The 26,734-nt window shown below is 43.8% G+C and overlaps 1 pseudogene; it reads left to right on the forward strand.

Moving 5' to 3' along the window:
- The first annotated feature begins 9,167 nt into the window (after positions 1–9,167).
- The window catches only part of LOC142037702 (protein ELYS-like), a 38,602-nt pseudogene continuing 21,035 nt past the window's right edge, over positions 9,168–26,734 (forward strand).

The raw sequence follows: 26,734 nt of genomic DNA on the forward strand, positions 1-26,734 counted from the left end.
CCGGCCACTTTCCCAGTCCGTCAGCTCCTTCTGGAGGAGAAGGTTCCCTCTCTGCTCCCCTTTGCTCTCCTCCTGCGCTTCCTGGGCCTCAGGACTGAAAACCGCTCTCTTTGCAGTCCTTTCAGGCAGGCTTTTGCTGGACTCCAGCACTAATGCCTTCTTATTCCCTCTCCCATAAAAAGAGGTCAGGCACTTACACCCCAGTCCGTTATCCCAAAGCGGGTGATGGCTCGGTGACCTTGTAGCCGCAGCAGCCTGGCTGTTCGCAGGTGTCAGGAGCAGAAGATTTAATGTCTCCAGCAGCAGTTCAGTCCTGCAGAGAGCTGAACTGCTTTCATGTGCCGATATGAACACAGACCAACAAACTCCCCACGCCTGAGCCAGCTCCGTGCAGGGGCAGCTGGAGTTGTCCTTTGCCTGCCTACCTGCCGTACCCACACTTACAGTGGGTGAGGTGTGGTTTTGAAGTACCCCATCCCATATTGCCCTGCATACTAGAGGCAGAGCGGCTATGGCTCCATTGCTGCAAGTTAGGGTTAGCTGGAGAAGAGAAGGGTTTTCGTGGGCTGGCAGGGGCAAAACCAAACCGGGCTGTGATTGCTGGTAGCGGTACAGGAGAGGGCATCAGATGTTTCCACCCAAGGAGCAAAGTGGCTGTGAGACTTTTTCGCTTGTGAAGTTCCAGAGCTACATGGGATATTTCCGAACAGGGAAAAGAACAAAACAAAACCAAACCAAAAGTCACGTTTGATTGGAAACGTTGTCGTTTGCTGGGATTGTCTGGGTAACAGCTTCTTTTTTGTCTTTTATGTATTTTCATATTTAAAAGGACAAAACGGGTCAGGAACAAAGCAGTGGTAAATGCCAGTCCCAGTGGGAAGCTTCTAAGAGAACCAACCGCAGGCTGCAAATAACAAACTGTTGTGCAGACTGGCTGGGCTCGGGAGCACAGGGCGACCAATAGCCGATGGAACACGTACGTATTTCAGCATAAATACAGCTATGAATAGCAAGCAGATTTTGACTTCCCAGAACATTCTCAGGAGGCATTTTTGGTAATCTGTAACACCGAAGAAGTACGGTGGGAATGGAGCTGAGGAGGATTCGCGGGGGTTGGCTCCTGTGCACGCTCTGGGCACCGTGTTTTGTTGATCACCTTCTGGTTAGACGAGGACAAGGAAGATGGCAGCTTTCATTTCCAGTTCGGGATGCTGACAGCAGCAACAAACGTCTCGGCTGTTCCGCAGCGAGGTGGGTTTGTGTCCCCACGTGCCGTACGGTCCCCAGGAGGTTTGGGTTGGAAGGGCTTGCTCTGCAAGAGGCCAGACCGCCTCCCACTGCATGGCTTCCTCGCTGCTGGTCCTCGTCTCTCACGGGGCTTGATATTTTACACATAGGTACCCTGGTTAAAGCTGTCTTGCTGTTCACAAGAGGTGTGGTTTTTGCTGGCTGAGAACAAGTGGCAGATCTGGAGCACGCAGGCGACGTGGGAGTCCTGGCTGGAGGAAGCCCAGAAGGAGTGGGAGCACCAGCACACTGCAGTGGCTCAGGCGAGTTTCCCAGTAATGGGCATCGCGGCCAGATACCTTAACCTCTGCTCTTCTGCTTCTGATGTTTTCCCCTTCTTGTCATCTTTAAGACTCGTTGCTCACACACTTCTGTGCCAACAGTGCCCCGATGAGACCCTCCAGGGGCTTTTCAGCCTGGGTAAACTGGCAATAACGTAGCCCTGGGTTACGGGTCCACAACATAATAGCAAATCTCTCATGAGCTCAGATAACAGCATATTCTGTCTACTTCTAAGTACCTTACGGTTTCTTGGTTTCATTTTGTAGTTGTGAGAAATCATGACTGAAATAAAAGGTGCCAGTGAATGTACCGAGCCGTGTCAAAGCAGCTCAGGCTTGGGTCACTTCAAAGTCCTTGACAGGGAGAACCAGAGGTTTTCCCTTTAAAACCAGTCATGAGATGAACACCCTAGAACTTGGGGCAGATGTGTTCTTTGCACTTTCTGAAAAAAACCCAAAAAACAAACCAAACCCCCCCCAAACAAACCCCCAAAACCCAACACCCCCTCCCCCCCCTTTTAGTTTTGGGCATGTTTCTGAAAGCAACCAATGTTCACATGACTTATTTAGCCAGCCAGAAGCATTTCAGTAGGAGGCTGTGGCGGTGCGTGAGAGCCAAGGAGTGCATGACGGGCTGCTCTGGGAAAGAAGGGGCCTGATGGTGACTTGATGAATAAGTCGTTCAAGGCACACCTTCACTGAAAGGCCATACGCTGCTCCCCTCCCAGCTGCTTCTCACGAACCATTTTATTGCTTCAACATGGGTAACTGCCAAACAGAGGAGCTGGGAAATCGGCTCTCTGCATAGAGCGGCGATCGATTGCGGGAAGAGGGCTGGGTTTAATGGGGAGAGCAGAGCTTTACAGGAATCCCGCGCGTTTTGTGGGGGTCTCTTGATTTTTGCATGAAGCCTGCATCACGCAGCAAAGTTGCTGACTTAAACAAAAGTGCTTGATTTCTTCCTGACTCGAGGTCTGGAGCTTCTGCCAATAGAAGGAAGCGTGGAGTCAGTCTTTCAGCTCTAGTAATTGCTTGCTGGTGGTGTTTGGTAAAACTAGGGGACATTCAGGGGCTGAATTCTGTCGGGAATGCTGAACCCCGTGTAGGGTGTACGGCTAAACGTGGTAGTTCAAGTGCCGCCTTAGGCCCATCGGTCTGGATGATGGCATCAGTCTTGGCTGGCAGCTGTCACAGGTGTTTGGGCACACAGGACAGGACCCTGTTCTGCTGAGGACAGCTCCTCATCCACTTACTGCATCGGCTCGTTTTCCTGCATTGATTTGCCCGGGGTGTGCTTTTTTAAGATGGTGAAATGAACTTAATCGGGCTTCTATTAGTTTTGAGTCTTCTCCCCAGCAAGCTGTTGGATACAGTTTTAGAGAAGTAATGGTGACAAGCCTTTGCTGGTGTGGTATTTTTTCACCTGTGTGGTGGAGAGAATACTTAAATTGGTAGGAGAGAGTCACCAAAAGCCTGGGCCTGTTGCACGTGTTGCCAATGTTTTTGCGGTTCAGCTTGTCAGGTTGCTGTTTGTCCAAGTACGTTTCAGAGCTGGATACTCAGAAGCCGTCTGGACGTGGTGCTGGGCAGGCTGCTCTAGGTGAGCCTGCTTGAGCAGGGGCTTGGACCAGATGACCTCCAGTGATTCTGGAAGGCCGCCTGCTTCCAGAAGAGAACTTCTGGAAGTTCTCTTCCTTGTGATTCTGTGATTCTAGAATTTGTGCTGGGAGGGGCAGGCACCGGGGCGATGGCACACCGGTGTGGTATGCTGGAAATGTCAGCTGCTGTCTCCCTCTCTTAGGAAGGCTGCGCGTGTGTTCTGTACTGAGACACTTAGCACCTATGTCTGTCTGTCCAGGTACGCCAAGCAATGTAAAAAGAGCGTAAGTTCAGAAGGGACTTTAGGAACTTTTGCTAGCTTAGCCACGTTAGACAGGGGCTGCGACTCTTGAATGAAAGTATGGTCGTGTTAGAGAATAACCATAGGAGGTGGCTGGGTAAACTGGCTCCAGTGTCAAATTCTGAGCTGTGTTGGTTTTGTTTGTGTTTTCCTTTGAAGGGAAGTCAAATCTATGGTCTTAGCTGTTGGGGGTTGTTGGGCTAGAGAGCTGAAATTCTTCCTTCTCCTTGCCTTCTGCTGTAGGTTTGGGCTTGTGGAGCATCCGCACAAACTCTGCAAGAGAATCTGTAGGCTGCGCTTGAGTGAAATAAGCCTGGCTGTGGAGTTCCGATACAGACCGTCTCTGTTATGCTAGTGGCTTTTTAGACTAGAACTTAGGCTTTGGATGAAATGTAGGGTGGTTGCCTAAAGCATCGGGGTGGGGGGGTGTTTCTGCCTAAGTGGGAAAGAAATGACCTGGTGGTACTCACAAAGTCACCTGCTAACTCACTCACTAAATCCTCTTTCGGCTGGAGTAAAATATGGCAAAGCGCAAATTCACTGAACCCGACTACTAAGGTGCAGAAAGTGTCTTTTCCATCCACTGCTCCTCCAGCGCTTGTGAGCTGCCTCCTGCTTTTCTGGGGAAAATGTCATTGAACCAGTCGTTAATAATAATTCAAAAAATTCTGTCATTGTCATCTTTAGCTGTTATTCAACAAAGTGGATGCTGGTTTTCTCAAAAGGACTTAGTTTTTCTTCCATTTCTTCTTCTTTGGCTTCTTCCCACTCTGTGTCCTGTTTCCTTGGAAAATGTGACCTGAATCGTGTCGCACGCTGTTGTCCGTTCTCTGATCACCAGGTAGCACTTCCCTGAAATCGCTTTAGCTTCCACATCTGGCTGAATGAAAGAATGATGCCTGTCAGCTGCAGCCTTTCTCAGTGAGACAGTGAGTCTCTACGCGCACGAGGGAGTTAAAAGTTGACTGACTGTGTCTCGGGTGGTGTCCTTTCTAAAAGGAAAGGGTTCTGCAGCTCTCCTTGCAAACTGCGTGTGTAGTTTCACACGTGTATGAGCTAGCGTAACGGCTTACTGCCACAAAATGGAGACGGACGAATTCCCTCTCCTTCTTCCCAACGCACTGTCCTGCCTCCTTCCTTGTGCCAACTTTCATGCTTGCCAGTTCTCTCTGCCAGCCAGTTTAACTCTCTAAGCTGGTGGAAAACTATCTACTTTTCTGGGTTCGTTTCCCATCTGCTTAGGCAGTTAACCTGGCTCGTAAAGTGCTCTAAAAAGTGCTCAAGTCAGTGCAAGGTAAGCCGCAGGAATACAGCAGTAGAACAAAGGAGCAGATGGAGAGATGGGAGGTGGCAGCAAGGCCTCTCTTCCTGCGGCAGTGAAGGCAACGTGTTTTGTGAAACCGTATCTTCAGCTGCGACTGAGCGTATTTTTAGCTTTTTCTTCAGTAAGCCTGTAACATTGTTGGCCTTTGATTTTCCTGGACTACCGTCAGTCAGAACTGACATCGCAGAACTCTGACTTGGCTGTATGTGATTCCACTCGAACATGTAATTTCTCTTTTTTTTTTTTTTTTTTCCCCCTGGGGATTTTTAATCCAGAAATCTGTCATCAGTCTATGACTTGTGGCATGTTCCTTTCTTTGGAAACAGTTCATGGTGTTTAGAGGTCATAAGTAGCAAGGGTGAAGAAGAACGGTAATTTTGGCAACTTGTGCACAGACCACTTTGGTGTAGCATACAGCGGGGAGGTTGGATTCTGGCTTCCTCCTGAACATGGAGTAGGCCTGTGGCATTTTACACTGATCTGTTTTCTACCAGACAGAAGGAGGAATGTGACTGTAGTTGTTGTTTTCAAAGAGAGCAGAAACGCAGTTAGTGTTGGATATCGCTCTTAAAGGAGAGGCTTCACGCCTTTAACCTAGTTCTATCTAACTATTTTCCCACTGTGTGGATTTGCCAGTAATCCTTGGTTCAACTTAGCAGAATGATGCAAGTAAAACGTCCTGATAGCCAGGTCACTGTATATACAGTTCAGGCTTTATTGTGGAGTTTATTTTCCTAGTTCCATATTACCAAGCCAGATGTCTAGGAACAAAATGTTTCAAACGGCCATTGGCGTACTGGCGGAAACCTGGGCATGCCTGATGGTCTAGCGTTTTCACGTGCTTTTCTATGCAGTTAATAACTGCAGCGGAATTAAATTTAAAGTTCCATGAATGGTCCGGGCGTGGGAGTGTTACGTACTTGATGGTTCTTAGCGGTGGTATGGGCCTGATAAGCACATTTGTTGTGTACTGTAGGCAGGAGTACACTGTGTCAAGGTGTGAGCTTTCCACCAGAGAAGAATTCTTTCTGATTTGGTGGGGAGTTTGGGGTGGCGAGTGGTTTGTTTTTACGCTCAACTCTCCCCAGTAGAGTATCTTAAAATTTGATGTGCAATTTGGCCACGCCAAGTTCTGTGCTCTTGGCCTGTCCAGGTAGGCAGTGGCAAAGGCAGGGTGACGCAGGGTGACTCTTGTTCTTCCTCTTCTGAAATTTCTTCCCGTGATAATCTTCTCTGGTCATTCCTCCTTTCTTATTCAGCATCACGGTATTGCTGAAGGCACCTGTCAAAACAGCTGGACGTTGAAGGCCTTTGAGAGATGCTATTCACCAACCCAATAGATCTGTATTTGTACTTGGTATTATGGGTTACTCATAAAACATATGGATTAAATCGTGACAATTAAACTGAGCCGGAAGGCTGGTCAAACTGTGGGGCTTTTTACTCTCTGGAGCCCCTGGATGCAGTGCAAAAGTTCATCCCGCTGTCCCTGTGAAAGGATGACAAGTACCAAAAAGCAAACGCGAGAAAACTACTGCAAATGAGTTGTCCCACTTGGAACTTGACCTGTGCTAGTTGTGAATGCTGGCAGGGCGGTCAGGCTGGCCGGCTGCAGCAGCGTCCTGCAATACTGGCTTTGCCATCGGCAACCTTTTTTTCCGAAGGTTGACTTGCGCTTAGTGCGGGACCCTGGCTTACACTGCCTGTGTTTCACGCGCTCGTTGTTTTCATGCTGGCAGAAGATACTGGAACATGTTCTCAGGTAGAGTGCTTGTGACCTGAAATATAGTAGATTCCAATGCCCAGGCTTTAGAGCATAACCTTTCTCCACAGAAGTACAATCTGTGTAAATGGTATTATTTATAAGCGTTTCCCTTTAATAACTTTGTGTTGCTCCCAGAGTCTGGTCTTCAGAACTAGCTGTAACCTCCTATGCCGTAAGGAAAATAGGTTATTAGTGCACGCTGGAAGAAGCAACCATAAAACTTTGCTTGCGGGAGAACATGTGTGCTACAGTTAATGCAATGGGCTTTGTGTGCCCATTGAAGTGGCTGGCTGTACTGGTTTGTGGCATAGGGTAAGGGTTCTGTTTGATGCCCGAGTTGGTCAGCATGTGTAACGCCCAGGAATAACGAGCTACGTAGAATATCTTCCTTCTGAGACTCCATGGAGAAAGCAGTGCTATTTGAAGAGATGCTTGAACCTGTCTTGTCTTCCGGAGGCTTTTTCAATAACCCATAGAACTTGCAAAACGTAGTGAGCTGAAGTAGTTTGTATTTCCACGTGTGTGGAATATCTCTTATTTAGCCTCCTATTCAATCTTGTAAGTCACCTGAGCTTTTAAGTCCCCGTCCCCCGTCCCCCATCCCCCAAAAAAATCTATATTGACATAGTGAAACGTGAACTGTCTGTGGAGCACCGACAGAGGTGTGGAAACTGAAAGGCCTCAAAGTTTTTGTACAATAGTGCAGAGATGTGATAAGGACTGGCAATAGGAAGGAAAGGACTGGAATAAGGAATATGGGGATTTAAGTGTAGAAAAGAATCCGTGTTTTAAGGTGCTGTGTTATGTTCAGGTGATAAGTGTATGGAAAACTACTTTCCAACTGATGAGCTATGAAAGTCTGTATCGCTTGTCATGCGGAAACATCAACGGTACATTTTCTGGAAGAGTTTGAGAGTGAAGGTAGTTAAGAACTTAGTATTCCTTAGAGTTCAAAATAAACACACAAGAAGTGAACAAGACACAAACGATGCCTGAAATCTACTAGAAGACAATTGGCAATAAATAATGAGGTACAAAATCAAGAGCAAGGACTAATGGAACCTCACACCTCTTACTGCAGCGCTAATTGAAATACGCTTTTTCTCGGATTGCATCTTACTACAGACTCGCATTTCTGAGTAGACTTGAACTCGGTGTATTGTTTTTTTTCCTGTTATTGACCTTATCAATACCCCTGTGTCGCTTTTTGTTGGTGATCTCATAGGCATTAGAAAAGTAAAAGGATTCTCCTTTTGCTCTGCTGTGAGATCAAAAACTGTCCCGAGTGCCATTTTTTGAAGGAAAAGAGCTACAGGAGCTGTCTAGGAGATTACTTGCGGCATACTGATGAAACTTCTGTCAATCTCAAAAAGCAAATCTCAGTTATGGCTGACATGAGTCTGTTTTTGCATTTTTTTCTTTATTTACAGTGAAGAATGCGAGACCTATCAGCTCAGGTAACGAGCAGTCTGCTGCAGTTTCCAGAGGTGACTACTGAGGCACTTGGGGAAGATGAGAAACCCCTAGGTTCTGTGCTGAGCGGGAAGTTTTCTGGAGGTGAGCGTTCTCCTTTAAATTTGGTCTCGGTCTGAAGTTCTTATTGCCTGGAGGTTACCTGAAGCACAGGGTCACAGTATCGACTGTGTCAGGCTGGTGCTGTTGTTAAGATGCATCAGGTTTCGAGAGAACAGGAAGGAAGTTTTAACTATTAAAAATGCTAATATTAAAACCTTAAAACTAGTATAGTTAAACTTTGAAATTACAGCAACCTTCACCAGTCTTGTGCTATTAAAATAATTTAGTTAAGCATGCTGAGTCAGCGGGCCTTCCTCAATGTTGTGGTCACTCAATTGTTAATTAAATAAAAGGCAGTTTTCAAAAAAGTGATAGTGTTGTTTTGGGCCCTATTTATTTGTACCAGCTCAAGCTCTATGACCATCATAACACCACATGCGGAACTAGTTCTTCTACAACGTTACAGAGGCACCCCCCTCCCGCCGCCCACCCCCCCCCCCCGCTTTTTCTTTTCCTAGTCTGAATACAAACAGCAAAGGAAGAGGATAACACTGTTAAGCGCTGCAGCCATATTTCCAACGTATTTAACAGGGTGCAGATGAGTACCCAGGGAGAGCTGCTGAAAGTGGCTAAGCAGATTAGGTAGTTGACTTTCTAGGTGATCCGCAAGTAGAGCTAGCTGGGTGCCTACCTGGTTGTCTAGGCTCTGTTAGACCAGGTGGAATCCATCTACCTGACTGAAAGTGCAGTAATTGAGTTAATACTTCCTCCGAGTTTGTTCAGTGAAACAAAATGTGTTAAATTCTTTCTGTCATCAGCCCGTGTAAAAGATCAGATGTACTCATGCAGTGCCCATTTGACGATAATTTCTTGCTGCCGTCCAAATCCCTGCCCCAAGTAGGCGTGTGTCAAGTAAAATTAATAAACTAGAAATGAATTGGTTTAGATTTGTTATCTTTGAAGTGTGCTTTAAGACTCGTATTCCCGTATGTATTTAGACGATTTCTAGCCAAAACAAGCCGAATATGGGATGAAGTCTCTAGATCAATATGTTGTCATCTTCATCCCAAGCAGTCCAAATCCTTCAGTGCGGGAATGACAAGTAGAAATGCAAAATAATAAGGTTGTTAATATTAAGAGGTAGTGCTGGAGGATCTCCATGGGTGATTTTGAATAATTGACCACAACTAGGGAAGTCGGTCTTCCCTTTTGGGTACTTTTAGTGAAGGAAAGGGGCAGTGGCTGTGATTTTTCAGTTGTTTTCAGTCTTGTATTGGAAATTTGCTTTAGTCAGCTTTCTTTTCTCTTACAGGGAGAAATGGCTTGGCATGGCTGGCGTGTGGTCCTCAACTGGAGGTAGTGAGCTCTGTGACGGGAGAGCGGCGCTCTGCTTACCGTTTCCGTGGAGTAAAGAAACAGCCTCCCACCATTCGTGTGGTAAAGGATTTTTCCTGGCAGAAGAGAACGGGACTGCTGGTTGGGTTGGAAGAAGCAGAGGGAAGTGTTCTCTGTCTGTACGACCTCGGAATATCGAGAGTGGTTAAAGCAGTTGTTCTCCCAGGAAGGGTACGTACACTTTAATCGGAGGAACGAAGCTTTTGCGTTGTCAGGTGCTGCGTAATCCTGTTTCAGGAGAAGCTTTGGAGCGTCTCTTTGTAGGCGGTATTTTTTCTATCTTGCATTAGTGCAGACTGTCACTTCAGAGTATCCAGTCAAGAGAGCCTTGGTGCAAACTCTTGGGCTTAACGGTACCGTTATCTTTTGAGCTTACTGATTGTAAAACAAGTTTTCTGGGTTTATGGTAGAGCACATAGTTACCTAATTCTCCACTGCCACAAAAAGGCATTGAGAACTATCTTTTATTGGCCAGAGTGAAAAAGGAAAAAAACCCCCGCTGTTCCCAGTGTCTGTAACATACATTTCCGAAATGCTTGATTTCTATGTATGTTAGAAATACTGTCTTTAAAATATCTGAAACTTCCATAGTTGTGCTGTAAATGACTTAGACACATTCCCCTGAATCTCAGACTAGCAAGCGGGTGGCTTTAGAGCAGAACAGATTTTTATGTTGACTTAGGATAGGAAAGAAGAGCCGTTAGGGAGTTACCTGACGGATTGTTGAACGATTGACTTTCAACCTGCAGTCCTTGAATCGCTGCTTATTGAATATTGTGTTTGTGTAGATGGGAGAGGCTGGTGGAATGTTACTCATTTTTTTCTGTCTTCTGTAACCCAGGAAGTCCAATGATGTAATGTCCCCTAGTCTCATTATCTTAATGTAAACAAGAATCAGTGCAAGTTAATAGAACATCAAGATTGACTATATTGGTTTTTTCTTGATATAACTGGAAACAATGCTTTGCTTTTAAGTCTTATGGTCCTCTGCATTTACTTTCTTGTTTCTGATGTGCTAATTCCGGCTTCACTTTTGAATGATTTCTGTTCAGCTTGTCAAACAGCTTAAATGCTAGCTTGCAGTTTTCCTGTAGGTAACTGCTATAGAACCCATAACTAATCACGGAGGACCCAGCGTGAGCACTCGGCACCTACATCAGAGTCTGCGATGGCTCTTTGGAGTGGCAGCAGTGGCTACAGATGTTGGTCACCTACTTCTGGTGGACCTTTGTTTGGATGATTTCTCTTGCAGTCAGAATGAAATACAAGCATCGGGTAAGCCTGCAGTTTTTAAACTTGAATTTGAGAGTAGGAAAACTTGTGTATAAACAACATGCATCCCACTTGGAAGACACTAGTGTGCAGGCATTTCTGACTGCTGGTTACAGATGGCGGTTTGCCTTGGTATAGTCCCGACCTGATTAAAAATGGGAGTGGCTTAATACTCCTTCTAATGTTATAAATGCCCCCCTGCCACCAAGATCCGTACGTCACTATGATGCTTGCCAGTGAGGTGTAGGAATTTTACCACGTGAGTCAGTGCAGCTGCCTGAGAGGAAGTTGTGTCAGAGGCGCCCTATTTCTTGGGAATGTTCTTCTGCTTCTGTGAGTTGACTTGGGGCAAATTTTAGGCTTGCTTGTTAAAATGAATCCGACTTGTCAAAAATCGTGCATTTGGATGACTGAAATCTCTAATTTGCATATTTGGGTTGCATACGCTGTTTTGGCTATTACAAGAGTGGCTTCAGGAGTTGGTGTCGCTTCAGCCAGCTTCATCGTGAGGCCCAAACGTGTGATTTATAGAGCCCAGGAAGAATTTGTCTACGAAGGTTACGCTTTTACCTGGTTTTAAATTACGAGTGAGAATACCTGTCCGATCAGAGAGTTCTTCTGTTCTTTGGAAACATACAAAAGAAAGCGTTGCATAAATGGGTATTTTGCCCCGGACGGTAGAATTGGATGAGACGTGTTGTCACGTCAGTGTTCAAAATGCAGCCTAAATGGCCTGACACATTAACTCATGGCGTGGTTTTGTGTGTGTAGGTCTAGAAGTTGTCACTAGAATTCCTGCTGAAGTTCCACAAAGAAGAGAAGCTGTGACCAGAGAAGGGAGACATCTCTGCTTTCAACTACAAAATCCTTCAGGAACAGCAATATCAACCCTGTACTACATAAGCAGAAGCAATCAGCTTGTTGTGGGTTTTTCAGATGGCTGCCTGTCACTGTGGAATATGAAAACTTTGAAGAGGGAGTAAGTAGGCCTTTACAGCTGGCCATGCCCGGAGGTGCAGGGGTCTCAATTGTTTGCTTACGGAAGCATGTTCATGAAAGAGAACATTTTAGGGAGTGAAATTTTGGGTATAATCTTGGGATGTTTAGAAATCCTCTTCTGAAATAACTATTTAAAGTCATACATGGATTAAGTAGACCGCCTTCTCCCCAGTGGACTAGGATTGTTTTCCTTCTTGTGCCTGTGGCTCGAGGGATTGTGGAAAGCATGCTTCTTGGGGTTACGTCAAGCAGTTTAGGATGCGATGGAGCTCATTTTTCTAAGACGCTTTGTCCGATCAGTAGTGTTCAGTGAAGCCAGGAAACGTATGTGTTTTGATGAACCAGATTTTAGGAATGATTTTTCAGAACCAGCTACTGCAATTAGGGCATACATTGAGAAGCTTACGTATGTTAATAATGTGGGTTTGGGGATAATATTCTTTAAAGCGTCCAGGATGAAACTAGTGAGACACGAAAAATCAATAGCTGATCTGTGCCTGAAAAGATATTCTTTCCTACATGTCAGCCTTGTCCAAAATAGGGGACTGACCCATTCCAAGGCAACGTTGCGTGTGAATGAAAATTTGCTTGGAACACTTGGAGATGAGGATAAGGGGCATGTAAATCTATAAGCAATAGAAAAATTAAGAGACGATTTTATATCTGCCAAAGGGCAATCACATGTGAAATATGTGACCAAATTCAGATAGGGATTGGCTTAAGCAAACCTGCAGTGACTCACCAGAAACTGTTGGATGCATAAATAGACAGTGGAGGACTAACTGGGTGGCAAGAATAGATTGTGAAGGTACACGTAAGGTTCAGAAGTCTGGAGGAAAAATGCTTTACGTAGCATCCGAGTAAAGAAATGAGAAAGTACTTGTGTTTGGCCCTGTCTTAAATTTGTTCAGAAGATAGGCTGCATTTTAAGTTCAATATTGAAGTCGGCTGGAACAGGAGGAACAATCTTTTGCCTGGCAGCTGAAGTAATCATTTATGTTCTTCCTCCCTAGGCAGAGGAGGATATAAACCCAGGTTATTGCATTTGATGGACAGTAATTTCCTCAGCTCTTGACTGTTGCATAAAAAGTAGTCGCTTCCCTGACTCACTTGTCTGAGATGGAAGTGTGACCTTCTGTACTTTGGGGATAAGCACGGAAGGATAAGCTTTTTTCTCAGAAGATGCTTCTACCCTTCTACAAACAGTTAGGGCTCATCGTAGGCTCACAGGTTTTTATTTTTCTCTCTTTTCCCCTTTTCCTTTTGTTTTTTTCATTTTTTCTTTCTTTTTTTTTTTTTTTTTTTCCCAACCACGTAGGCACCACTCTCAGCTTGAAGGAGGAAGGATTCCTGTCTATGCTGTTACTTTTCAGGAGCCTGAGAATGATCCTCGCAATTGTTGCTACTTGTGGGCTGTTCAGTCTACACAAGAAAGGTGAATAAAAAGTTACTATAAGCCACTGAATGCATTTAAATTTTTTTGTATCTTTGTTCACATACCGTTGATACATGTATATTTGTTTTGTTTATGTAGCCGTGCAGGAGATTCTCTCAGGTGTGGAAGGTGTTAAGCTTACACTGCAATTTTTACAGGATTTAACAGATGTGAAGAGGGACCTACTAGTGCCTACCTTCTGAAAGAAGGCAAAGCAACAGTGGCTGTATCTTTGTGCTTGCATTCTTACACGATTTCCTTTGTTTCTTGAGGACTGCTTCACGATTTGTTTGGTACTTGCACCATGGTATGAAAATACCATTCAAAGTAGTTGGGGCTGCAGATCTCGAGCGCTAAACGTGCCAATATGACAGCCGGCTGCCCCTAAAGGAGGGAGGTGACAGTATTGCGGATTACCTTGTGCCAACTTGCGCGGTCTTTGGAGCCTTTGTGAGCCAGGCCAGCTCACCTGGCAGAGACCGATCCCTGTTGAGCAGCAAAGTCAATGGTTTCCTGCTGGGCTAATGACCCGAATCAGTATGTGGAAGGGTGCAGCGTGTGTATGCAAGAGAGGGGCTGGAACTTTGGTGGGAAGGGAAGGGAAGGGGAGAAAGATCTCTCTCTTTCAGCATCAGCAAGCTATTTAATCAGCTCAGCCGTTCACAGTGTGGCAGTCTTTTTAAGTTTGACTTTAAAGCAACAATTTGTAGTCCGTACAACATATTAAAGCTTTCAAATTGTATGGTTAGCATTTGCCCCTGAAGCTGTTAGTGTCCAAATGTCCTCCTTTGCACGTGACCAGTTATCTGATGGTTTGGGAAGTGGTGTTTTTCTTTTCAGCAAGAAAACATCAGTCTAGATCTAATAAAATGATAACAAGGCCTCTAAAGCAGCTTTGTAATCAAATGTCCTAATTTCTACCTTTTTCAGTGAAGGTGACGTCGTGAGTTTACATCTGTTGCAGTTAGCATTTGGTGACAGAAAACGCTTGGCCCCAGGACAAGTCATGTATGAGGTAAGGCGTGCACGTATGTGAAAAGATGAAAATAGTGATTTTGTCTATGTGAGTATCAGTGAAGTTGTCAGGGGTGATTTTTACCATCAAAATTCAGAGGTGACTGAAACCCCAATCTTTTGCTGAGTCTTCTTGGGCATGTTTTATGCTGCTGCATCTCTTGTAGTGCTCTAAGCACTTTGGCAGGTCGACAGGAGAAAGATGCTTTAATCGTTCTCCAGTTTCACTTTTGAACTTCTGCTTTGCTTTATCCTCTTTTAAAAGTTATTTGTAGCTACAGTCTTAGCAGTGGCAAAGACCTTGTACTGTGTGCTGCTTTGGAAGAAAACCCAGTCGTCGATATCCATTCCTCGCGTGGCTACTTTGTTCTGTCTCAACGCTTTAATGTTAAAATGGGGGACCTTTTACTATTTGGCAATGCTTTGCCTTGGTCATCTTCTTTTCCTGAAAAAGGTGTGACGAGTGTCAGATTTCACCTCAGAGGGTTGAAATGTTTCAGCAGCTTTGAAAAATGGGTCTGCTAAAATTTCCGGTTTTAAAAAAAAGCACACAAAGTGATTAAATAATGTGGTTTGCGTTTGTGACCTGAGAAAGCTGTGGTGTCGCTAGTGTGAGACTTTTAACCCTCTACAGACAGTGCAACCAGTAATACATTCACAGGCTTCTAAGAGGTGTCAGGCACCAGTCTCTGCCTTTGAGATATTTTACTCCCCTGCTGTTCCTGCGTTCCTGTGATGAGCGTTGTGCAAGGTTGAAACAGGAACCAATCTCACAAGGTAGTTGAAGAGAGAACAAAACAGCTGGACCTCTGGGGGGAAAAGTCAGGTTCTTCAGCTAGCTTCCAGATGAGCCACTTACACATGTAGCTTCATACCAAGACTTGCTAACACCTCCTGCCAAAAAAACCCCCCAACAACTCCCACCCCCCGGAAACAAACCCAGAAGAAGCATTAGTACAGGATCTGTGTTCTACAGAGGACACTTGGAGTGTCGGAATACTTCCCTGTAGCCACAGATTGGTCAGTACTACATGACTGTCTGCCTGCGTGACTGGCTGAGTCAAGTTTCTTGTCCGTCTTCCGTGGCAGAAAATTGAAGAGTTGTTCCCAATTGCCAGGCCAAATTGGAGGAAAGGAGGAGGAATCTACTGTTGACCCTTGTTCGTTGAAGAGAGTTCACAGAAGCTTGAAAGAAAGCTTGAAATCTAGTGCATCCGGCCATGGTCATGGAGCGCACCTTGACATTTGTCCTGCATGATGCTTGCAGGTGGATAGAGTATGCAGCCCCCACGTCCACATCAGAGTCTGACGAGTGCATCTCATTTGAAAACTGTCTTCAGATTTTACGGGTCAATAAAGTCATTATTTAACATCTTCCACGCAGTGGAGTTCCTTAACTTAGATTTGCTTGCCCCAGTGGAGAATTTAAAATACGCTGTTTTGCTTCAGAAGTTGTCTTCGGCAGGAATTGTTTGATATCTTTTTTCCCTTCCCCTCAGCCCTAACTTTGCGGGGGGACTGGCTCTTCACAGATGAATAAAAGTTGAAATTTCTAGCGGTTAAAATTCATCTCTAAGAGGTTGATGGAGTTGTAGTACTTTATCTGACAAAAGGGTCTTTTGGCACGGTGGACCTGTTCAGGACATCTTTTATTATAAACTGTGTTTGGTGATTATTCCTTCTGTAATAAAAATGGGATTCTTTGCTTAGGCTTCGCGCTAGTTTTTCAAAGAGATGGTTTAGATTTTCCTGTCTACTCTGCACATGTCTGTTATTTCCAAAGTTACTTGATAAAGTAGAATGAACTGTGCATACTGCAGAGCAAATTTTAGCGAGGGAAATGCTAAATTCTGAAAATGTGCAAAGCCCGTTACTATTTGATGCTTCATTCTCTTGCATGTCAGATGTAGTTTCTATTTGCCATCAGAAATAAGCTCATGGGAAATATACGGTACAATATGCATATTATATTATACATATATACATTCTTTCACATTTAGCTATAATGTATGTTTTTATCTCAAAATGACCTTTTCTCTCTCCTTTTATTTTTTCCCCAGGGTCTGGAATACTGTGTCGAAAGATACAGCTTAGGTCTCACAGGTGGAGTCTTTCCCTTGAGCGGGCAGGCCAGCGATATTAAATTACTTAGCTGTCAGACTGTAGAAAAACTTCCCAAACGTGTCGATGGAGAGGATAGCGTTAATGCAGGTTTGTTCTAATGTCCCTGTTTGGTTATTCTAAAATAAGTAGTTTTGGAATCTAAGCAATGAATGCTGTTCTGTACCCCAGTCTGTGAGTCTTGAATACCTTTACAGACTAGCTTGTTGGGCTTATTTAAAAAAAATAAATGGGTGCTTAAGTTATATGGGACTTCTTTAAAGGAAAAAATAAGTTGTGTTTTATGCTTGCTGACATGCTATAGCGATGTATGGTGGGGTCACCTGCATGAAGCTTGTCAGTCGTTCTATTCCTCCAGCTGTTGTCTTTGAACAGTAAGATGATGCTCCGCATTGCTTAGGAGTGTTACCTGAATTTTTCTTTCCCTGTTCCAACCTATGTCTGCATCTGCATCCAGCTGGTGGCCGGTCACAAGTGGTGTTCCCCAGGGCTCGGTATTGGGGCCAGTTCTGTTTAATATCTCTGTCAATGATCCGGACGAGGGGATTGAGTGCACCCTCAGTAAGTTTGCAGATGACACCAAGTTGGGTGGGAGTGTTGATCTGCTTGAGGGTCTACAGAGGCTCTGTGGAGGGATCTGGACAGGCTGGCTCAATGGGCCAAGGCCAACTGTATGAAGTTCATCAAGGCTAAATGCCAGGTCCTGCTCTTGGGTCACAAGAACCCCATGCAACACTACAGGCTTGGGAAAGAGTGGCTGGAAAGCTGCCTGGCTTTGGGCCCCTCGCTACAAGAAAGACATTGAGGTGCTGGAGCGCATCCAAAGAAGGGCAACAGAGCTGGTGAAGGGTCTGGAGAACAAGTCTTACGGGGGTGGCTGAGGGAACTGGGGTTGTTTAGCCTGGAGAAAAGGAGGCTGAGGGGAGACCTTACCACTCCCCCCAAGTACCTGAAAGGAGGCTGTAGCGGGGTGTAGTGTTGGTCTCTTCTCCCAGGTAGCAAGTGATAGGACGACAGGAAATGGCCTCAAGTTGCGCCTGGGGAGGTTCAGGTTGGGTATTAGGAAAAATTTCTTCACTGACTGTGTTACAAAGCATTGGAACAGGCTGCCCGGGGTTGAGTCGCCATCCCTGGAGGTATTTAAAAGACAGGGAGATGTGGCGCTTAGGGACGTGGTTTGGTGGTGGACTTGGCAGTTGGCTTTAGGGTTGGGCTCAATGAACATAAAGGTCTTTTCCAACCTAAGCAACTCTACGATTCTGTGATCTGCCTGTCCATTTCTTCCTCTCTAAATCTAATAGGTTCCTACACCTGCAAGTTCTTAAAGCAATAGCTTTCCTTGTCCATATACACAGTTAAAACTCTTACAAAGTCTTTCATTATCTTGCAGTAATTAAATGTCCCTCTCTGGGTTTACAAATTCACTTATGTTCTGACCCTATTTTTGAGCCTGCTGCAGTGATAACTTCCATGGCCCTTTGTTTTGACTGCATTATTCACCTTCCCTCTCTTCTGACTGGCCTTTACTGATGTATGATGTTTGCAAAGAAGACACTTGCATGATCTTTCTAGGCTACTTCTGTTTATCATCTTTGACTTAGTCCTGAAGCGGCAACTTGCATCTCTTTTGTGATGCCATCCTCTATCAACAGTGTGTCAAAATCGAACAAAAACACCTTTGGATTTTCTCCACTTGTGTCACGTTTCTGAGGAGAGTGCCTCCTAAAAGCTTGTTAAAAACAAACACACACCACCACTCCACCACACCCGAAAAAAAAACCCCAAACCAAAATAAGAACAACAAACCCCCTTTCTGTCTCCTTTTTATGAAGCATGAGGCATGGAGAAATACCTGTAATTTCTCGGATGGTTTCTAATTAGCTTTCATTCAGAATCTGTTTGAGTTAAGTTCTAGGCACACATGAGCTGCTGTTGGATGTGGGTTGAGGCTAGCAAAGAAGCTGCCTTCTGAATTATGAAAATAATTGGTATCTTCAAAGGCACTTGCAGCAGCTACAAAACGGAAGCGGCACAGATGTTCACAATGAAACATAGTAAAGTGTGTGAGGATCCCTAAACGTAATGATGAATTCAGCAGAGAACAGAGAAACCTTTTGCCAAACAAACTGTCGCCTTCTTCCTTACTCTACTAGGGTAAATGATATACCACATCCTTTGCTTACATCTGGAGAATGCGTTCTCCCCAGAGAAGACAAACCATTCCACTTATTGAGAGAACTGGAGTATAACATTGTGAATGTTTTATGTTAAAATCTTTGTTCCAATTTCCCGTTTGTTGGGTTTGGGGTTTTTGTATTTATTTTGTGTGATAATTGTGTTCGTTCATTCTGAATGTGCTGGAAAGGAGCTATTCTTAAAACCTGTAATTGAGTCCGATCTGGAAATTAGTAGTGCCTGCTGAGTGATACCAGAAGAAGGGGCAGTATGACTGAAACCTGTCACAGAGATGTTTGCTATTCCGTAAATTTTTTTTGTTGTTCTCAGTGAGTGTTGTGCTTTGTGAGTGATATAACAGAATTAAGCCAAAATAGGAAGTGGTGTTTTAAACATATCAGCTATAGCGTTATTTTCTACAAACAAGAAACAATGTCTTGTCTTTTACAGTAATATCGCCTGACACCAGTGTATCAATCTTCAGCTGGCAAGTGAATACATGTGGTCAGGGAAAACCATCTGCTTACTTGGGTGTATTTGACATTAATCGCTGGTATCGTGCTCAAATGCCAGATTCACTAAGGTATATTTTTATTAAGTTGTTTTCAATATCCCTACAAATCAATCATTTGGAAGTCGGTGTTTAGCTTATGCACTTGCTTGCTTTCAGGCCAGAAGAACTCCTTCATGATTGCCCCTATTTTGCGTTGTGGTCACTGGATACTGTAATAAGCATGACTTCTCCAAACCCCATTTTGGATATTCTGGTACACGAGCGGAGTCTAAGTCAGGGAGTTCCTCTTTCTCGTCCACCACCTGAGCAGTTTTTTCATCCAAGCTCCTACAATTTTGGTAGGTATTTCACTGCTTTTGATAGTGATAAGCTTAAAGTGAGGTCAAATGCCATTTATTGGTTCTCCTGTTCATTGTTTGTCACTCAAACCCCATCCGAAACCAAAAAGCCCCAAACGCCCACAAGCCCAACCCTTGATTACGTTGTACTAACAAGGTGTTTAACACTGTGACACATATCTGACAGTCTGCTGAGTTTTGGGTTGTGGTGCTTTTGTAACGTAGCCTGTGAAGGGGTGATGGTCATCAAATGAAATGACGTTGAACTGAAGCTCAGAGCAGAGCACCTTGATAGCACTAGAGATAAAATTGCTACACGCAGTAATTATTTTCAAAAAAGTAAGTTTGGAAGTGATCTGATGAAGAAAATGGGTACTCAGTTACAGCTTTCCAGATACTGCTATTTACAAAACGTAAAGTGGTCATAAGCTAAGTGCGAGAGTATGGAAGGCTGTCAAACGTTCATTGTCTCTGCAGATGGTACGTGCTTGCTGAGCTCCGGAGTTGTTCGTATGACTTGCACCGGCTTCCAGAAGGAGGTGATCTTTTACTGTATCTTTATTGAGAATGGCAAGAGATGAACCTTTCCTATGTTTTCTATTGCACTGCTTTCAGGGTCGGAGACCATTTTATGCCCATCCTGCCCATCCACATGCATGATTGCAATGGTGTCCTGCCAGTTTTATGCAAATGGTAACATTTTAGGTCCACTCTTGGGACTGTAGAACTACCACTGTCTCCTGTTGAAGCACGCTGAGGGATTGAATGTCTAGAGCGGAATACAACGTTGCTGTAGGAGCAGGAACAAAACTGTTGTGGAAGTTGGGGAAAGCTGTTACTTCTGCATTACCCATCAGTGGAACTGCCTCCATAGTCTTGAGTTAGGGTTTTGATGCCTGATTAACTTGAAAAAGGAGGGCAGAATGGAGAAAATGAAATATTACTTAACTGTTTGAGAAGAAACGATTATTTTTTTTTTTCTCCCGCACTTGGCCTAATTAAAACTTCCAAGCCACTGCACAGCTTGTGACAAATAATTTTGAATTAAATTTCAGCTCGCTAAGTGTTTCCAACATAAATCAACTTCTGCACAAACAAGCACAGAAAGGGTCTTCCAAAGCGTGATTTAAAGTTGTGTGCTAGCTTTAGCTTATATAGAATACATTTTGTGTCAGTGTTCAGGGTAAAAAAAGGTCTGTGTATTGACAGAGAAGCTAGAGAATACTTAATTAAGCATTGCAAGGGCTGACCTTTTGTTTTACAGGATATTTTTTATAAACCGTAGCGGTTAGTTTGGCTGCCGTCTTTAAGACTCTACGTAGTAGTGCTTACTGATGCAAGCTTTCTAACAATTTAAGTGAACATTTTTTTTTATTTCTCTTAGCGATTATTCAGAACCTTAGTGACTGAATAATACTGCTGTCTTAATCCGTAGTTTTTGATTAATGTTTCAGGCCTTGAAATTTTTAAAGAAATGTGGTCCTTCTATAAGTGAAACCATTCACGATAGCTACAACAGGTGTCTTGTAGCTGGCTTGCTGTCTCCAAGACGCGTTGATGTCCAGCCATCCAGTTTGAGTCAGGTGAGTGCGTATCAGGGAATCAAGGGGGAAATACATCCATCTCGTCTGAGAGGGCTGTAGAGGCTACAAGACATGATAATCTGATTTTCCTATTATTCGCAAGTTGCACTGAAATGCAGGTGTTGACTTGAGTTAGCAGAAGTTATAGTATTCTTCAATCCAAACTACCGAGTTTGAGTGGGGGCAGCACTAAGAGATCTGCGTTGAGAGACCCATCTCTTAATTCCGTGCCACAGATACGCACAAGGAAGCGTGCAGGCAGTGCTGGTCATGCGCAACATAAAGCATCTTTCCCTCACAACAACCTTCGCCCCATCGGTTTCTCAAAGCCTTATGTTCAGTGCAGTAGCTGACTATGGGGGTGCCTCACTCGGATGAGAGCTGTTGCAAACATCAGCTTGCTGCACTAGACGTGATCGCTTGCTTCCAAGGAATTGGGCTGTGGTAAACAATTACTCTTGTCAGCTCTGCCTGACAACTTCATCACCGCTCCCCCTCATCTTCCCTTCATCAGTAGGCTTTCCTGCAGCCTCTCAAAGCAGATCTTCACCTCTGTAGCCTCGTAGCCCAATTTACTCTGCTTAGACTGCCCCCTTGTTGCTGCAACACCTGAATCGCCTTTATCTCCTGACACCCACTATCTTCTCTCTGCTTTGTCCCACCATAGTGACTCCCCCCGCCTCGTCACAGGTTTTCCACTTGCAGTGCACCAACCTTTCTCTCTCATCTGAAGAGTTTCATGAGAGACGGAGCCTTTGTGATGAACAGCCCCTCTTCACGCAGGCAGGATCTAAGCTAAACGATTAGCTAGCTAGTCGTCACACAGTGGAGCCATTAGTAGGAAGGGGAGAGCGGTCTTCTCGCTGCCCTCATCTTCCTGTCTACTGGACTGTTCACCAGATTTGTGGAAATGCGTTAAGGCAAATAACACTTCTGCACAGTGTGGTAGCTAAAAGAAGTTTCTTGGCAAGCTGCCCTAGCCCATAGACTGCTTATTTTGCAAGCCTGGCGTAGACTCTTGCATTCAAATGGGATGTTCTGATGTCAGCTCCGGTTTGGAAATAGCTTGGGCAACCAAGACGTGTTTTAATAACCTTTGCTGAATTGTGGCCATATCATTCAGAGACTTGTTATGCATTTGAGCAGGGATTTCTTTTGAAAGTTAGTAAGACAAATTTCAGAATTAGGGTCGAGAAGCTGGGTTTGGAGTTTTGTTTGCCACCGTAAGTAGTATCTGGTGTGTTTCCTTGTCTGAAACCCATTTTCAGAAAAAGATGGACATATCATATGTGTATTCTAATGTGTAGAAATTGCTTTGAATGTAATGATTTTGCCTAGAAGGGAAAGCTACTTTTGAATGTGTTTAAAAAAAACCACATTAAAAAAACAAACAAAGAAAAAAACAAAAAGAAAGAAGTAAAATTTTGTGAAGGGTCATTTCACCTGAAAGAAGTAATCACACCACCAGCTGAAATAAGCTGCTACTTAATAATCGCACGTCTGTGCATAGCTGTGCATTATCCTTCTCAAGGATTACCACTGCATTATAATACAGTATTTGAGCAGCCTACAATTTAAACCTATTAGAATTTAAATGTGTCACGTCTTTTTCTGTCATTTTAGAAAATGGTAAAGTTTTGGGTGTCTGAACTGCTTCATGTCTTCAGAGTCTAGGAAGCTGCTTGCCCTTAGCTTCCCCGTTTCCGTGCAAGCGTTGCACCGTTGTCTTTGCTCTGTCCCCTTCACGCATTCCTGATGGCAAACTTCTACATGCAAAATGCGTGACGGGTATTAGCAGAGGATGTTACCGGAAATAGTTGGAACTCGGTAAACTGAGACTATACTGCAGAGGCATGCAAATAAAGGTTAGAATCAGCCTTCAGTAAGTTGAAATGTTAGAGGGAAAGTTTAACGTGTTTCTCAGACCAACAAGCAGTGCAGCCTGTGGCTAGAGTTAAGAAAAGGAATGTGGAATTAGCTGCGTGTGTACTAGTGGACTGTGTGATGTCTGAATGAGTGTACAGTTAGAAACAAACGCTTGCTGTTACTGGTTCAGATATTGAAAGCATGTAAGATTCTCAGTTTATTTTGTCGGTTACGTTTAGGAGGAGCAGTTAGAAGCGGTATTGTCAGCTGCCGTCCAGACAGGTTCTTTAGAACTTCTGACTGGATGCATTAAACATTGGGCATCTGAAGGTAATACTTCTTACGTTGTTCTTACGTTATATATTTTTCTAGTTTGCAATTGTCGATTCATTTCTTTTTTGTTTTCTTTTTTTAAAGCGCAGCCAAGTTCTGCTGCTAATTTACAGTTTGTTCTTGAGTGGACATGGAAGAAAGTGATCTATGCAAAAGATGAGTTTGACCAAATATGTGAGTACTAGTGTAGTCATTCTGCCAACACAAAATGGTTCTTTCTAATTGAGCTTATTCAGGAACGTGGCGGTATATGGTACTGCACGGGGTTCTTTAAGCGTACTTTGAAGCTCTGAAATTGCTCTGAAGGCTAATGATGTAATATTTATTCTTGAAAAGGTGTTCCGCTGTTTGATGGCTCTCGCAACTTTGTTGACCCGCAGACGTTACAGTCTCTTCAGCACTGCCAGTTGCTTTGGAGCAACCTGAGCACGGTCTTAACCTGTTTTCTAACAGAAGCACAAGAGCTTACTGAAAAAGGTTTGTAATCGTATATATGAAATCTTTGGTATGTTTTACTAAGATTTGGAATTATGCTTGAGTTGTAAGTGTGGAAAGATGAGCTTCTGTTGGTTTTGATGATTGGAAGACAGCCAAATTTAGCTGGGAGAAGGGGCTGAAATCTGAGAAGTTGGGACTACCACTTAATACGCGTTGATTTCAGGGAAACAGTTGGTTGTGGAGTTCATGCAAGTGGGTAGGGGAGGCTACATTCAGCGAGAAGCTGTGTAAGCAGCTGGGTGGAGATTCCAGCAACCGGATGTGGTAGCGCTGCAAATGATTCCTTTTAATTCTTAGCTAGCAATTTATAATTGCATGCGAATGTTGTATTGCAAATTGCTAGAAAATACAAAGGAAGCACAAATGAGTAACTTGTGAAGTAAGTTACTTGAGTTTCTGTAGCTTTTTATGTTATCACTTGTCCTTGGCATATTGAGGGGAAAAGAAGACTATCCCTTTGCTACGGTAAAAATCCCCCGCTACGTGAAAAACAAATGTCTTATTCGTGAGTGTATGTAATAGTTCCGGCTTTAGGTTTTTTTTCTTTGAAGCTTTAGTGAATCTGGTTCTTTGTAGGGGTTGCTTTTTTGGTTTGGTGGTGAATGTGTTTTTTTTCTTCAAATAAGAAGGTGCCACAGAGTGAGAAATGCAAAGACCGCGATGTCTACCACGTTACTTTTATACTTTCTATTTGGGATGATGAAAGGGGGTTTGTAAAAATGAAAGGAATTGGATAACAAGAATCATCTCGTGCCTTTTTTTCAGGTTTTACAGACTTGACAAACAAGCAGGTGGTAACTGGCCTCCTTTCTTTGTATGCACGAGTGGTCATCTGGTTCTGTCGATCCAGTCTCCTTCCAGAGGGTTTAGGTAAGCATGAACTGTAATACATTTGTAACAGGGAGACTATCCAGTAAGTGATTCTGATGAACACATGCTTAGCCATGTTTTTGTAAATGTTTTGTCAGTGCTGAAGTTGTGCTGGTGAAATGGAGATTTTACTGTTTTTTTCAAATACCTAGTGTAGAATAATGCAAGCAGTTTCTTTCCTGGATGTTCCTTAGAAAGAGCAATAAGCCTCTGACTTGAAGGAGTTGCTTGTGTCCACAGCTTGCAAGACTTGGGATTTGAAACAAATTACTATTACACAACAAATCCTGGAATGCTTGTTTTTACAGCAAAGGCATTACCTGCGTGTTTGGAACTTTTTATTCATTGCCTGAGGAAAAAATACACCTCGGCAATACTTCTTTATTTGGGTGGATTATAAAGTCTATTGTCAGCCTTCATTGTCTCACAAATGCTCACATGACATGTTTAAGAAACCATTCCCTTTGAGAATTGTCCTTTCTGTAGTGAGCTTCTGCTTACAGTACGTGTTCTGAATGCTACCTCAATTGTAAACTTGAAATGGCACTTGAGAGAAGAAGGAGTTGAGTCTTGTGTCTCACCACTCCGTTAGCAAAGGCAGAAAGAGGATTGGCTTCTTTCAAAGTGGGAGGCTTGCCTGTGCTTCTTGATGCTTAGCTCGTATGATCTTCTGTCTTTTTAGTCAAACGTTTTAGTTTCAACATGTGATATTGCTTCTTTAACTTGCTTTTACTTTATTGCCTGTAGATGATGATGCGCGTTTGGGTAGACCTTTCTACAATTACCCTCTGATTCAGAGCTACTACACTGGTCATCGACAGAAACTTGAGCGTTTATCAAGGTGAGCCTTACAGGAGAACTCGAGAACACTTCCACTGCGAAATCAGAAGTGGCAGTGAGTGAGTGGCTTTGCTATCAACAGTTGGTATTTGCTCTGCTTAATGCAGTTGCCGGCAATCCTCTCCGCTTCAGTGATGCATGCGTTCTCTTGAACACGGAGGTTACTTTCCTGTGTTACAACATTTGTGTATACCTCTGCTTAGTACCATTTGTTGGCATCATCGTTTCTTGGTAGCGTACTTAATCCAGCGGCCAATCTGTATCATTTGGTACTACTGAAAAAGGTCATGTGTTCAGGAGAGGGTCAGCGATCTCCCGTTCAGCAAAGCACGGTGTTCACAGAACAGGTGTTTTGGACAGAGAAGAAAGCCAGTTTTAAACCCAAACCAAACCTCATCTCGTTTATTGACTAGCGAGCAAGGGTAATAACTGTATTGGCCTAAATCACAAGTACATTTGTGTGATTTAATGAGATAGTCAGAGTTCGATGTAGTTGGCACACCTAGCACTCTACTGGCTGTTGGATAAAAGTCACTTGCTGAACGTGAACTCTCTTTGCTGCGCTAGCTCACTAGCATATAGGTGATATGCCTTGGATTAGACGATAATAGATTTTTCTTTGGAAATTGTGCTGAAAACTAAATAAAGAGCTAAAGAAGCTTAGGCTATGGCACCGCAAACAAGAACAGGATGCTGCAAGATGAGTTAAGGTGCAAGCTGCGGTGTAGTAGCTATTGACTTTAAAGTTCATCTTACTTAGCTTACTTCTCAAGTAACTTCCATACCGGCTCAGATGTCCCTTAGAAGCATACAACCTCCAGTGTGCTCTTTCTGCTTCTTATTATGGGGAAATTAAAGGGTAGTGTCGCAGTCAGCCAAAGATTGTGATGGACTTGTGAAGAAAGCAATTTTTAAAGCTTCACCCATCCATGGTTGTAATGGTCTGTGCACAGAAACATAAATGCTGCTTAAGATGACACTAAGCTTCACCTGTATGCTCAGCTTTCTGAAAACAACTTTTTTTCAGTAGCAAAAGTGAGCTGCTGAGAACAAAATCTGAACTTTCCGCGGTGTTGTCTTCTCACAGCTGTGTATTGGGACACTCCAACGGGAGGCATTAGACTTGCGCTAAAGAATAGTCCTGGTCTTTTGATACTGTTCCGTTTCCTCTGTTAGACAGTAGGAGAGTGGTTATTTCTGGCACATAAAAAACTTTGTTCACACTTCCTTTGTACTACAAGTAAGACAGCAAAAGAGAGAACCTGAAAACGAAAAGGTCCCTTAGTAGGGGAGCTTTCCAGGATGTCTGTTTGGAACTCCTCGAATCATTCACTATGATCTAACAAACATCTTTCACCTGACTCGGACGTTTCTTTCATGTGCGTTTCAAGTCATAATCATGCCTTTGT

Source organism: Buteo buteo, chromosome 12 (assembly GCF_964188355.1).
Source record: "Buteo buteo chromosome 12, bButBut1.hap1.1, whole genome shotgun sequence".
Classification (NCBI taxonomy): Eukaryota; Metazoa; Chordata; class Aves; order Accipitriformes; family Accipitridae; genus Buteo; species Buteo buteo.